We start from the raw sequence: 15,663 nt of genomic DNA, 5'->3' as shown, positions 1-15,663 counted from the left end.
AGTCATACACACATACAAATAATAAACTAAACCAATATATCATAATAAAAAATAGTTTAATAAAATCACATGTAACTTAAATATACAATGTTAACTATAGGTATCCTGTTGGTGTTCAGCATACCAGTACTGCAGAAGCAGTAGCCATTGTGTTTTATAAATACTATACTTTTTTCTTTCCAATCTGGCTTTATGCGGTAACATTTGTAGATCAGTATGTATGTATATCTTTAAGAAGCTTTCCATGGGCTTGCACAAGTGTATAAATACTGAGCACATGTGAGCCTGACTACCATTTTGTAGTAAACTGTTGAGATGTAAGCATGCATGTCTGTGTAGTCTGTCAGTTAATCAGTTTGTTTTTTTATTTTGTACTACTGCTATCCATCCTGATGTGTTTCTGTGTAATAAAGCATATAAACGAACTACCGCGCCTGTTTTTCTTCAATTGTAAACTCATGTTACTCTGCTGGGAACAGCTATGGCTTGCAATTTTATGTAGTCAAAAGACATGTACAGTCATCATTAGGCCTCAGAGACAGTTTGAAAATGGGACTACTTTCATTTAATAAGGAAGTGCACCACGTAATCTTGAAAGAACACCATTCTAATTTTGCCCAATCTATTTTTTCTACCTATGCTGATCTTTTTGAAGACAAACTAGGCAAACTCCCAGTGGTGTATTCCATGAAGTTAGACCCAGATGTCAGCTCAGTTGTCAGACAGCCTAAAAAGTTTCAGTAGTTATGCAGAAAAGAGTCAATGCCAAGCTAGATAAAATTGTGCAGCAAGGTGTGAATTGTCCAGTAGGTTCATCAACCCCTACTGAGCAGGTATCTTCCATGGTCATAGCTCATAAGAAAAGCTCAGATGATATCAGAATATGTATTCATCCACGAAATTTGAACAAAAGCACTGAAAGGCCACAAGTTCACTCCATTCAACCCAATGCGTACAGTCAAAGAAGTTGCTGCTGTCGTGCCAAATGCCACCATTTTTTCTGTCTTGGATGGAAAGAGTTAATTTTAACAAATTTTACTTCGTTGAAAATCTTCATTGCTAACCATTTTCAGTACTCCTTTTGGCAGGTACAGATTTTTGAGAATGCCATTTGGGATAAATTCTGCGAGTGAATCTTCCAGCTTGCAATGGAGCAAATTTTTTTCTCGGTATCTGTGTGCTATTATAGTAGATGATATTCTAGTAGGAGGTAAGGGTAAAGCTGACCATGACAGAAAGCTCAAGAAAGTTCTGTAAAGAGCTCATGAAGTGAATCTTAAACTGAATCCTCAGAACTGCAAGTTTAGGCTAAGACGAGTTACTTATGTTGGTCATTTATTTACCAGTTCAGACGTACGACCAGATCCTTCCAAGCAAATGGCAAATCTCCAGATGCCAGCTCCAGACCATGTTCAAGCCCTACAATGTTTTCTTGGCAAGGTTAACTACTTACACAAGTTCATTCCAGACTGGAGCTAGCTTTCAGCACCACTTAGAGAGCTGACACGCAAAGATGTATTTTGGTCATGGTTGCAGCAACACCAGAGAGCACATGATGTCCTGAAACAGAAAATTGCCAGTCCACCAGCTCTCAGATACTATGATCTTCTTGTGATGCTTCTAAGTTTGGTCTTGGTGCTGCCATTCTTCAGGAGGGTAGACTAATATCCTATGCGTCCAGAACTCTAACCCAAACTGAAATTCAGTATGCACAGATAGAGAAAGAACTCTTGGGAATTGTGTTTGCATGTTCAAAGTGCCATGATTATTATTTATGGTAGGCATATCCAGAATGAAACTGATCACAAACCTCTAGTCACTATTTTGAGAACGCTTATGCATACAGCTCCAGCCAGATTACAACACATGATGTTGAAATTGCAAAAAATATAATTTCAATAGTGTGTACACAAAAAGGCAAACTTCTTTATCTTGCAGATACATTATCCAAATCGCCCAGTAATACCACTGAACAGTATGAAAATGAGCAACTTGATTTTGAAGTCATGGAAGTGAGAAATTTTTCTTTCACCCATCTTGATGAGCTTAGAAGTCGTATAGCCTCAGATCCAGTACTTCAAAAGCTCAACCACTTTATCAGTTGAGGATGGCTGTCAAAGCAAGCTTGCTTACCAGTAGACCTGCAACCATATTTTCCTTACAGAGATGAGATTTTGTTTGACAATGGTATCATCATGAAAGGCCCAAAAGTTATTGTTTCAAAGTTCTTACAACAAGAGTTCATTACCATTTTGCATCGTGGCCACCCAGGAACTGTCTACCAAAAGAAGGGCGAGAGGATTAGTATTTTGGCCTATGTCAAGAGATATTGAGAGAGTACTTTCATCTTGTTCTGTATGTAATAGCACTAAACCACATCAACAGAAAGAACCACTTCATCTAAACCAGATTCCTGAACTACCTCGGTCGACAGTAGCTTCAGACATTTTCGAATAGAATGGTCAACATTACTTGGCGTTTGTAGACTCCTATTCCAATTGGTTTGAGATTGACCTGCTTCCTAATCTAGCGTCCAGTAGTGTCTTTACTAAGATGAAGTGTTATTTTGCAGTCCATGGTAGTCTGCACAAAGTTATTTCTGACAATGGTACACAGTTTACAAGCCAGCAGTTCAAAAGATTTGCTGAAGAATGGGACTTTACTCATGTCACTAGTAGCCCTGTGTACCCACAGTCAAATGGTTTGGCAGAACGTGCAGTTCAAAGTGGAAAAAAATTAATAGAGCAGTCAAAATGAGACAATAGTGATGTTTTCTTGAATTACTTGAATCTCTGAAATATTCCTCGTGATAAACATCTTGGTTCACCTGCACAGAGATTTCTGTTGAGACTAACCAGAACCACATTATCAATTAGCAGTTATCTATTGGTTCCATGTGTCAAAAACAACAGAACAGTGAAAGCCCATCTTTTGAAGTGCTTATCCCAGAAGTCCTATTATGATAAGACCAGCAAACCACTCAATCCATAACGAGAAGAGGAGATAGTGAGGATGCAGACATCCAAAGGTTTTGATCTGGTTGGAGTCGTGAAAAGTGTATGTCCAGAGCCAGGATTGTACATTGTGAAATCTCAAGGAGTAGAATTTAGGTGGAATTGTAAATATTGTATCCTGGTGTCCGAGCCTGTAATGCAGTATCATACCTGCAAGAAAGACAATCTCAGAGCGAGTTATCCAGTGTTCCAGTTCCAGAGGATGTTCCACTAAATATTCTTGTTCCTGTGAAGAATCCCGAAACTCCCAGAATCTGTTTGCTCACCAATGACTGTCCATGTTGCTAAACCCAGTTCTTATTGCTATATCACTAGATCAGGCTGCATTGCTAGACCATGTTCCAAATACATGGCAACTTGGACATGAACGTTGTGTCTATTTCTTATTGTCATTGTCATTAGGTCCTTGTACACAGCCTGCACCAATTCCACAAATGTTTCCAAGACTTTGAACCATTGCAGGACTGCCCAAATCATCTTTTTTTTTGGAAATGTGCCATCTCTAAGTCTAGGAATGACTAGTTGGACTCTTTCTTCTCAACTATCTGTCTTACTGCTAACATCAGATCAGTTGTGCTGCATCCTGATCTGAATCCAAACTGTTCACCCCATCTTGCTTTCTACCAGTCTGCAAATTCATTTATCAGTCACCATCTCCAGCATTTTCATTTATTGTGACAGGAGTTTGATACCTCTATACAACCCACAGTTGTGAACGTCCCCTTTGTTACTTTACACACTGGCACTAGAATGCTTATTCTCCAGTTATGGGATACACGTTTCTCTCCATACTGCTATAAATGTCCTAAGGAGACATTTCTCTCCTAACTCATCCAACATCTTGATCGGATCTGCAGTGATCTCATCAGAGCCTGCTGCTTTCCCCCGAATTATTTTTCCTTAGTGTTAAATTGGTATAAATTTAAAGTTTCTCTGCCATTTGTCAAAATTACATTTAAATTGAGTAAGAGAAGTACTTTGTTTTATGTGGAGTGGAAGACAGTTCCATATACTTGGTATTCTCTGTTACAAACCTACCCCTCTGACATGTTCGATTTATTTGGCAAAAAAGATTGAGATTCCTTGAATGGGTACTTATGATCCCATTGGAAATGTGTAATACATCTGACAAAACAGGGTCGGTTGAAACTCAGTATGCAAGGCAGAGGTCACCTCTCTGTAGTCCGTGTGATGTTGATAAGAGGGACAAGGCCTTCAGATAGTCTACATAAATTTCAAGATTTAGGACCTTTTTAAGTGAAAAATCATTGTGGTCCTTCCAGTTGAAACATGTATTTGGACAGCTACATACCAAAGGGGCAAGATATTGAATAATCAGCCTAATAAATGCCAAGAACAGTGGAACAATTTCCATCCCTGGATATGAATGCAGTACCTTTAGATCTAAGCTGTATAATGAAAAAGGACATCCTTACAATAGTGGCTATTTAGTGATCAAAGGACAGTTCATTGTTGACATAGGATCCCAGATCCCTAACTGCAGGATAATTTGTTAGGGGTACAATGCCAAAGTGAAAGGGGAGTCATACTTGCAAAAGGATACAATTATATATTTATTGGCATTTAGGTTTAGTCCATGGTTTTAACACCAGATATTTGTTTGGAACATCCCCATCTTGGAAGATCTTGTGTCTATATCTAAATATAAAATGTGTGAATATATATATATATATATATATATATATATATATATATATATATATGTGTGTGTGTGTGTGTGTGTGTGTGTGTGTGTGAACACTAAATATTGTTAACACTATAGTTAGTCAAATTTGACTTTCTAAGCAAATGGTCAACATGTGTGTGAGATAACAATATTCAGAGGTAGAATATTTCCCTGATATTATGTGATCTCGGAGTTAGTATATATAATTAGCTTGGGGTATGAGGGAGCAGACCCACACGCAGGCAGTACAGGTGGCTTACCCCCTGAATGCTTTTTGTTTATTTTTAAAGTTTTATTTTTGCATGTGTTGAGGCTGCTCCTCAGATCATGAGTAACAGCGTGTCAACATTTTCAGTTCAACATTATGAACATTGACATTTGCGTTATTCAGTTATAATAAGGAGACCCATATAAATTTATACCCATATAGATGTATATATACATAGATAAATATGTAAGTAGGCCTATAAATGTAAAAAAACATATATACACACGTACAAAACCAAAGCCACAGCACCCAAGATGTTCTGTTAACTGTAAATTCTTTACTGTAAATAACTGAACAGTCTACTCCAGCAAGTTACTTCAAAAATGGTGGTTTATTAGTGCTTTTGCCCTTTCACTCCCAATGGACTTCAGCAGATTAATAAACATTTTAAAATGCAGTTACATTTAAATAAAGTTTAAGTGTTTTGCAAATTACATGTTATTTAAATCAGCAGTAATTCTCACTCACAAACATGCATTAAAAATTATCTGTGAAAAATGTATATAACAGCAATGTTTAATGCTACATATATACATAGTTATATATTGGTGTGTGTGTATGTATATATATATATATATATATATATATATATATATATACATACATACACACACACACACACACACACACACACACACACACATATATATATATATATATATATACATACATACACACACACATATATATATATATATATATATATATATATATATATGTGTGTGTGTGTGTGTGTGTGTAATAATTATAAATATGAAAAAAAAATATATATATATATATATATATATATATATATATATTTTTTTTTACTTTTGTTTACCGGGAAAGTCCGACTGGACACAGGTTCATTTTCAGCGAAGGCCCAGGGAGGAAAGCTCCACATTACAATACATTACATGAGAGTAAAATGAAGTAGAACATACATACATATGGCATATATACACATCAGGGCAACATGCTGGTGATTAACAAACATACATATAGCATATATACACACAACAGGACATCATGCTAGTGATTAACATTTTTTACAGTAGACAATCAAAGGTACATTTTTTTCTATTGCAGTTATAAGTTTTGTAAGGTAAACATATACGGGTTTGGAAGCTTTCAGGGGAGAAACTGCTTATACATAACTGTACCCTGACAAATTCTGTTGGTATGGGTTAGCCTGATGAGTGGCATGAGCATAGCCAGTTACTTAGATAGTGGGTTTTCAGGAGTTCTTTGAATTGACTAAAGGAGATGGTAGAAGTTATTTGGCTTGGTAGTATGTTCCAGGTTTTGGCAATGGTGTTGGCAAAGAGGGACTTACCAGCTTCGTTTTTATGTTTGATGACAGTTATAAGGTTCTGGTTACTAGATATTAAGGCTCTAAAGGGAATGTGGGGCTGAATTAGATGCTGAAGTGCTGTAGTTATCTCAGGAAGGTAGTAGAGTTTGTGCACTACAGAGAGTTGATTGAGTAGAAGTATATGAGGCAACTCAAGCCGGTTGAGTTGCTTAAGGGATAGACAGTGGTGGGACCTATATGAGGCTTCAGTAGCAAACTTGGCAGTCTTGTTGTAGCAAGATTCCATTATATTTAGATCAATTTGGCGGAGATTGGTCAAGATGGGAGAAGCATAGAGGAGGGTGGATAGAAGAGGAGTCCTTGCGATGGTTACTTTGGTGCATTTTGTCATAAACTGTTTGTTCCTGTAGAGGAGACCAAGTTTTTTATTAACTTTCTTATTGGTTTGTGCTATGTGGATGTCAAACCTCAGGTTATTATCTATTTCTATGCCTAGCAGTTTAGTGTGTGTGTTTGGACTGATTTGAATGTTTTCTTTGGAGCTAATGGTGAAATTATTATTTAGGGAGGAGCTCTGCCAGGGCTGAAAAGACTTTGTTTTTATTTGGGGATTAAGAAGAAGTTTGATGTTGGTAAACCAAGTTTTGGCTAGGGTGAAGTTATTTTGGATAAGGGTTTGTAGTTCACTAAGGGTAGGGGCAGCACATATGAGGGTAGTGTCATCTGCATATTATACTATTGAGGCAGTGTGAGAGGATGAAGAGATCTGATTTGTAAATAGAGAGAACAACAATGGGCCAAGAATGGATCCTCGAGGGACTCCTATGGTTACTGGTAACAGGGGGACAATTGGTCCTGCCACAGAACTGCTTGCTGATGGGCAGATAAGTAGCTGTTGAACCATGATATAGAGGAGGGACTTATATTTAGGGTGGATAGGGTATTAAGAAGCAGACTGTGGTTTACCATGTCAAAGGCTTTTGATAGGTCTAAGAATATGGAAGAAACAAATAGACCCTTGTTTCTGTGGTGGTTAACTATGTTGGTGAATGACAGTAGTGCTGCTGTGGAGCTATGGGAAGGTCTAAAGCCATGCTGGGAAATGGAGAGTAGGTTGTTATTCTGGAAGTACTGTATTAATTGAGTATGAACAACTCTTTCTAATATTTTGGATAAAGGTGATAGGATTGCTATTGGGCAATAGTTGGTGAGCTCTAAGGATTTGCCTCCTTTGTGCAGTAGAATTATATATGATGTTTTCCATGAGGTGGGGACTTTGCATTCTGAGAGAGATCTGTTTATGAGAATAGAGACAGGATACGCTACAGCTTCAGCTGAGATCCAAAGGAAGTCTGCTGGCAGCTTATCAGCTGCTAGAGTGGTTGGTTTAAGTTTACCAAGGAGTTCAGATATTGATTTGGTGGATACAGAGTGGAGGTGAAAACTGGGACTATTGTTTTGTATATTGGGTTGGTTGGGGTAGTTATTGGTGTGGGGCTGCTTGTACTATTTTTGGGCATTGGCAAGGGTCTGGACTGTTTCGGTAAAGAATTTGTTAAACTGAGTAGGAATGTTTTCATGGTTATTTGGAAGCACAGGGATTGGAGTCGTGCAATTTCCTGGATGCAGTATACCATTTATTGAGGCCCAGAACTTTTGCAGGTTGTGAGCATATTTTTCTTGCATGCTTGTACAGTAGCTGGATTTGTCTAGTTTGATTTGTTTTGTTTGGCTTTGTTACGGAGCTCTACATAGTTTTGTCTCAAAGTAGTGATTTTGTTTTTCTGCTATTTAATCCAGGCCTTGTCCCTTTCATTCATTATAGTTTTAGTATCTTTTCTTAGCCATGGGGCATAGTTAGTTTTGATTCTAATAGTTCTACGGGGTGCAAGATGGTTTACAATTTCTATGAAGGTGACGGCACCGTCTAGAGGTAGATGTTTTAGGGGGGGTCCAGTTACAGCTTTTTAGAGTATTGATGAGATCAGTAGCTATAAAGGTTTTTTGTTTCTAACTACTCTGATAGGTTGGTTGATGGTTTGGGATCTGTTCCTAATTAGGTACGTTGCATGATGGTCACTTAGGGTATCTGGAAGACAACCAGATTGCTGTGCAAGAGTGGGGTCAGATACCAGGATCCAGTCTAAGATGGACTGGCGTTTGGAAGTTTTGTCAATTCTAGTGGGGGTGGTTATAGTTTGGGTAAACCTGTGGAGGTTTAAGAAGGCAGAGGGGTTATGGCTGGAGCAGTGAAGCCAGTCAATATTGAAGTCTCTTATAGTATGGTTTTATGTGGAGGGGAGTTGGAGGTCCAATTAAGCAAGCTTTCCATTACAGTGATGTTATTGCCTGGTGGTATATAGCCAGCTGCAATACGTATATGTTTGTTGGAACTTATTTTTAATTTGGCAAGGATTAGTTCTACATATTTGAATTCATGGGTATTGTAATCTAGTTGTTCTAAGGCAAGATGATTTCCAAAACCTCTGCCCTTTTTCTCTGATTTGTCTCTTCAGATAATGTTGTAACCCAGGGCAGTAATCTCATTATTGTGATGTTGTGGTTTGAGCCATGTTTCAGTTAACACAGCAATATCTGGTTTGTATAGAGCTAGTAAGGCATGAAGGCCATGAATTTTTTTAAGTATACTTCTTACATTAATGTTTAAGAAGAGGAGAGCTGAGTTAGTTCTGTGGTGTAGGGGATTTAGCTGATTTAAGTTTGGGCTGATTGATGTTTTGGGTCCTGGATTGGGATGTATATCACCACTGCAAGTGAGTTTATGGAGTAGGTGTAGATAGAGTTTGGTCAATTTGTGAATTATTTTGGTTTGTCTTTGAGAAGAGAGGGGTTAGTTTTGATTTTCAGTTTAATGCACGAGTAAGAGAAGGGTGGGGGGAGGTAAGGTCACATGGTGATATAGGGAAGTGTTTTAGCTTGGTGGTGTTGGCTGTGGAATCAGTTTGCCAAGGTAATTTGGTGTGGTTATGATATGGACGTTTTTTAGTTTGGTGGTGTTAGCTGTGGAATCAGTTTGCCAAGGGGATGGGGTGTGGTTATGAAGCGGAGTGTGGTAGGAGGACAGGATGGAAAGTAGGTGTAGGTGAAGATTATTAATGGATAGAATGATGTTTTTGTAGTTGGGTTGGATATGTGTAACCCATATTGTCTTGTTTCAGAAAGAATGTGTTACATGCAAGGGTACTATCTATGAATGAGCAAGATTGGTGTTGTATTAAAGGTGCAGTATTAGGTGTATGTGGGAGTTTGTTGTTAAGAGGGGTAAGAGATTTGAAGTGATAGGTGGATGAGAGTGTAAGACCTGCTAACGGGAGTTGTCTGTAGCTACAAGTTGAAGTGATGTTAGGGACTTAGGAGCTATATAAGCATCAGGTAATGCTGGGTATATGGCTACAGAAAAGTGATGGAGAGTATGGCCAGTGCAAGAGCTATCGTTTTGTGTTAGGGAGCTGAAGTATGGCCAAGAAGTATTGGTCAGGTAATTGGTATCCTCTAGTTAAGAGAGGGTAGCAAAGATAGTGCGTTAGTAAATACGGGGGGATACTTTATCTATGAAGCCACGGTGGTACAGTGGTAGCATTGTTGCCCCAGAGCAAGAGGTTCTCCTGTTCGATTCTCGGCTGGAGTGCCTTCTGTGTGGAGTCTGCATGCGCTCCCCTTGGTCGAGTGGCATTTTAAAGACATGCATGAATGGGCATGCCTTCGTTAAAGGATGGGCGTCGGGAAGGCAACCTGACACCATAAAAATCTACTGCCAATCATTAGCGGACCGGAGTTCCACTGTGGTGACCCCTAACTGGGAAAAGCCAAAAAGACAAACAAACTTGCTACTTTATCTGTAATGATGTTCTTGACTATGGATAAGGTGAATTGAATTATATATTTTCAATTTATTTGTATTACGTTCAGATATGCATTTGCTGCAGTTAAAAATATTAATTATAGGTAATACTTAATGGTTATAGGGTGGTGTGTGTAGAGAGGTGGTGGAGGAGGTAGGGATTCTATGTTGAGGGCAGGAAGGCTAGAGTGTTTGTGAGGAACAGGAAGGGGAGTGTTTGGGTAGGAGAAAACAGGTGGTTAGGTATAAAGGAAATGATATGGGGGGTGGGAATAGAAGCGAAGTGAGCCCAAGCGTAAAGAGGGTGAATGGAGCGGGGCTGCACCCACAGCAACTGTAAAAACAATCAGTACCTTAGCATACAACAAATTATCAACAGTGAAATGGATGAAAGGGGTGGGGGTGGGCTAAGAGGAAGAAGGTTTGTAGCTGTTGCCCCTGGGGTATGCACTCTAGCTGACTTCTAACAGATTTTAACAAGGCATAACAGAAGTCACAAAAGCTGGCACCTATACTATACAAGTGACAACAACAAGGCTCTTGGAGTTAAACCTGGGGCTACAGTCTATTTTTGGATGGTTGCTGGTTAGAGTTTTCTTTGCTTTTAGCTGGCATGAGAGGATTCCTTGCTCACACAAGTGTGTGTGTGTGTGTGGGGGGGGGGGGGGCAAAGCGATCAGGTGCTCAGTGGATCTAAAAGTTGCAAAGAAGAGAAAATGAAAGAATGTAAGACTAAAAGCAATAAAATAAGGACATCAAAATAAGCACAACCATCATAAATATTGTACAGAAAGCAGAGCAAGTGAACATAGCCTATTAGAAGTCATAAAAAAAAGAAACAGAGTATTTCTACCTCAGCACTATCATTTAGAAGAACTCTGAATCAGGTTTACTGAAACTGGGAGCAAGCAAAAATAAAAACATAAGATTCTAATATCCAAATATAAAGTATACCAGCAAAAATAAAAAATAACTGGAAAGTTACCTTAGAGAGAAATTACTGTACTACTCTATGCAGGGACAATGAGTTTACAGTGTGGAATACAACACTGAAAAAAGAAAAATAATACTATCACTTACTAGAGATGCTACACCTGGAGGACATTCAGCTGCAATTAGAGCAAATATGGCATCCAGGGTTTTTAAACCTTTGATGTGTTGTACCTGAGCAATCACTTGGGGGTGGGGGAAGGGAGGGAAACCTTCAATTGAAATTTAAAGTAGCAGGGGAGAATCCAAGGGACTCTGCTAAACCTAGCTAATTATCAAGGGCAGCCAAGGAAATAAGGCAACCATACAGGCACCCTTGTTAAAGGACTGGAAGGTTTCTCCAAGAAAAACTAGGTGTAGGAGTACACCACAGGTAGAAGTTGTATGCTGCTTACTACTCTGCAATGGTAGATTTTATTCTCTTTTATATTTGTATTCCCCTTTGCTCATTGTTTGCTGCACACAATGTAGCTAAAGATAAAAGATATATATGTATATATATATATATATATCTATATATATATATATATATATATATAGGTTCACTTTGGAATCTCGAAATACTTAAATGGCGAATTTCAGTATCTCAGGACCAAATTGTTGAATCTGCAGTTGCGCGAAACTGCAAAATATCAAACCTGGAAATGTCGAACTCGCGGTACTGATGGCGCATTAGGTAAGTGTTTTGTTTTTTAAGGGTTTGGGAGAGGGTTGTGTGTTTGTGAGTGTGTTGGGGAGTTTTAGGTGTGGGTTAGGGTAGGTAGGTAAGAGTGTGAGTGTGTCAGTGTTGAGAGTGGTAGTGTTTGCATGTATGTCATGTGTGTTTGTGTAAGGGGGGGTGTAGAATGTATGGTAGTGGGTTTTCTATCTTTTAGTGTTTAGTGCAACCTCGGAGTTAGTATATATAAGTAGCAGGGGTTTGGGGGATGCAGCCCCCCACATGGGGGTGCAGGGGGGCTTGCCCCCTGCTTATAGGAAGGGTAGGTGTGTGTGTTTGTTTTGTTGTGTTGTGTTCATGAGTGTTGTTTTGCTGTGTTGCAGTGTTGAGAAGTAGGTGTATTTGTGTTTCTATGTGTGGTGAAGTGTTTTGTTGATGTTCGCGGTTTTGAATTTTGCAGTTTTGGTTTTTGGGTTTGTGAGTTTTCGGCTTTATAGTCTTGAGATACTGAAATTTGATATTTCAGTATTTTGAGATTATAAAGTGAATATATATATATATATATATATATATATATATATATATATATATATATATATATATATAGATCTTCTTCATTTGCTCAAAGACTGATTGCTTGCGTATTGTTCACCTGCATATGAACACTTGTTTTGTGAGTTCTACATCCAATTAACATTGCTCAGGTATGAGCTTACTGAAAACACTAGAATAAACAAGTGGATCCTGTGTGAAGCATAGCTTTACAATTCAGCTCTTTACAGTAATAATTATTTGAGCTAGGCTATATTTCTGCCATGACAAGGATAATCTGCTAATTATTTATTACAAAAATTATGACTCTGGTTAATTTAGGGGACATATGCTGCTGAGGTGTGGTACGTGGTTCACCACATTTTTAAAACCACTACTAATTTTCTGAGGTTTCGCTAATGGTGTACATTCCCCAGTTCATCAGCAGCAGCTGCAGCTAAGTTCAGGGGGTTATATTTGGAATGGTTTGTCTGTGAAACAAGAGTATGACAATTGTCTATCTCCTAGGAACTATTACTTATGCTATGTAGAAGCTAAGGATCACTTTTACTAAACTATAACCATTTACTGTTTATTTTTGTTACTTTTGTGTAGTTTTTTTTTTTTTATTATGACCCAGCTCTGCAATAACATATGCTTTATTGTTTCCAGGATTACCTTAGTACCTACCTTTGTTAGCAGGAAGGGGTAGGATTAATTATTGTATTTAATTGCATTTTGTATAATAGTGATCAACACAGACTTCTGATTATCTCACTTTATCACTAGTACCTGTTTGTACCACAACAGCCTTCTCAGTGGATTAATTACTATCCATTTTGCTATTCATGCTGGGGACCCTTTTTTGACGAGTAGGAGACAGGTGTTTGTGCATAATTGTGGTGATGGTGTGGTGAGGTGGGGAGTAAAGATATTTTATATATCAGATTTGTTAAACAGGCAAAAATGGTGAAATTATGGTAAATGTAACACGTTACATGGACAGAAACAGAGGAGGAGAAGTGAATAACTTACTTGTGCACGTCTGTTTATGTACCTACTTATTATCTAAGGAATTGACTTCAGCCTTACTGAACCAAAAGCTGAATATGTTGCAGATTTCACTGATCACTGTTTTTGGTGAAACTATTGTCATTTTCAGCTTTACACAACCATACTTAACAGTAGGGCTGCTGAATCATAGTATATAATAATCATAGTATGAATAGTATTTATTTCCAACTCAGGAAGCAAGCATTTAACTGTGAATGTAGTAGGTACATGTAAAGATGAAGTAGGCCATCTATATGTACGTATGTATATATACAACTTCTTGAGTGGCAAATAACATTAATTGATACAAAAGTAGAAAAACACAAAGACAAATCTCTATACATTTATGTGTCAATGGAATTTTCCCTCACAAACGTACAAATGGCTGTGTGATGTCTGGCAGTTTCCGTTTGTGTCTGACATCTGCATCAGGTAACCATAGAGCATTATACTGCGTGATCCGCAGTTGCATTCGATATTTTTATATGTGGTGGGCCTCGGAAATATTTATGTGTGCTCTACTGATAACTTTGTTCAGTCTGAGAATTGTAGGGGATGAGAAATATGAGTTTTTCTTCGCGGTCTATGAATGATCTGGCCTACAATATGAATATTCCTGTCCCAGCAAGCAGAAAGCACAAGCATGCTAGAGAGAGCATCAGTCTATTGTGAGGCTGGAGAGAACTTGACTAGCCATATTTTGATTTTAAAAATTTCACTTAATGAAACAGCCACATATGCTTTGCCACACAGTGATGGTGTGCACATTCTTAGCTTGTCTCTTTAAGTGAAATGAAAGAAAAAAAGATATCACAGTAAAAGACATATAGTAATTTGGGCAAATACCCAATGAGAATGCATTTCATGTTAAAAGACAACTCTTCATTACACCGTATTAAAACTACATTTTCACTGACTTTTCTTTTACTAAAGAGTTGCTAATGAGATTAACTGCATTTCTCACAGGCTGATTAATCACAAAGAAACATTTTAGACATCGTGTGTAAATGAATGTATAATAACTAAAGGTCAGCTTGACCTTTGAAAATAGCAATATCATAATTAAAATAATACCGTCAACAATATGATGTACGACTGGGTCAATCTGGTCAGTGTTACATAATTAACCAAAAGATAACAATCTGGCAGGAAATCCTTTGCCGTTGGTACCAGATCTGGCCTTATTATTAGAGGCGATCACAGGAGAAGTACCAGGTCTACTGATACCACTAACTAATCACTCAGAGCTGCTTTTTCTGATGGGGAGCACAGTTGCAATCTCAGCATTTTATCACATTAATACTCTTAGGCATACTCGGCAGCTACAGAGAATACAAACAGCACACAGTAAGATCTCCCCACACACTTTGTACCCTGTGAGGCAGACTATGCTAATGTGGCAGAGGAAGTATTTGCTCCCTTCTCCTTTCAAGAATAATTAGAGACTATATTTACGTTATCTGGATAATCTAATTTTTGTGTGGGTGGGGGATGACCCTAGTATTCAAGAATATTTGATGTACATTAATGAGACCACTCCCTTTTTGAAGTTCACACACACACACACACACACACACACACACACACACACACACACACACACACACACACACACACACACACACACACACACACATAATTTTACCAAGATCAAGTATTTGGATGTTGAAATTTGTAAAGATTTGGAGAGTAAACAATATATAAGTAACATATATAAGAAGCCCACCTGTTGCAACAGTCTGTTGCACTATGATAGTTGTCACCCTAATCACACCAAGAAAGGTGTAATTAAGGGGCAATTTGTCCGAATAACATTGATGATTACAAGAGACACAGATTTTTTTGTTCAATGTACCATTTTTAGTAATATGTTTACTTCAAGGGGCTACCCAGGTTCCTTAAAAGAAAAGGTAAAAGATGAAATAGTTACTAAGAGGAATAGAGGGATATTTTTGACCCTTTTATAGGCACAAGGTACAATTTATCCCAATAATAATGGATTACTAAAATCTAATGCTGCAAACAATTATTAGTGCTCCTTTACAACTAACTTTTTCGTAGATTTCCTTATGATCCAGGGCATTTTAAATAGGAACTGGCAGTTATTTCAAATACAAGAGGGATTGATGGAAAAACTTGAATATAAGCCTAACATTGTATACAAGAGTGTACCATTGAAAACATGCTAGAATGGAAAGAGGAGAATTTATTAAGTAAAGGGAGAATAGGTACAAAAATTTGTTTTTTGTACACAATGTTGTCATATTTTGAATAAAGAATATGTTAGAATTAACTCTTTTACTATA

Source organism: Protopterus annectens, chromosome 2.part0, assembly GCF_019279795.1.
Source record: "Protopterus annectens isolate FY-2018-M chromosome 2.part0, PAN1.0, whole genome shotgun sequence".
Lineage (NCBI taxonomy): Eukaryota > Metazoa > Chordata > Ceratodontiformes > Protopteridae > Protopterus > Protopterus annectens.
Note: the sequence above shows the minus strand (reverse complement) of the source record.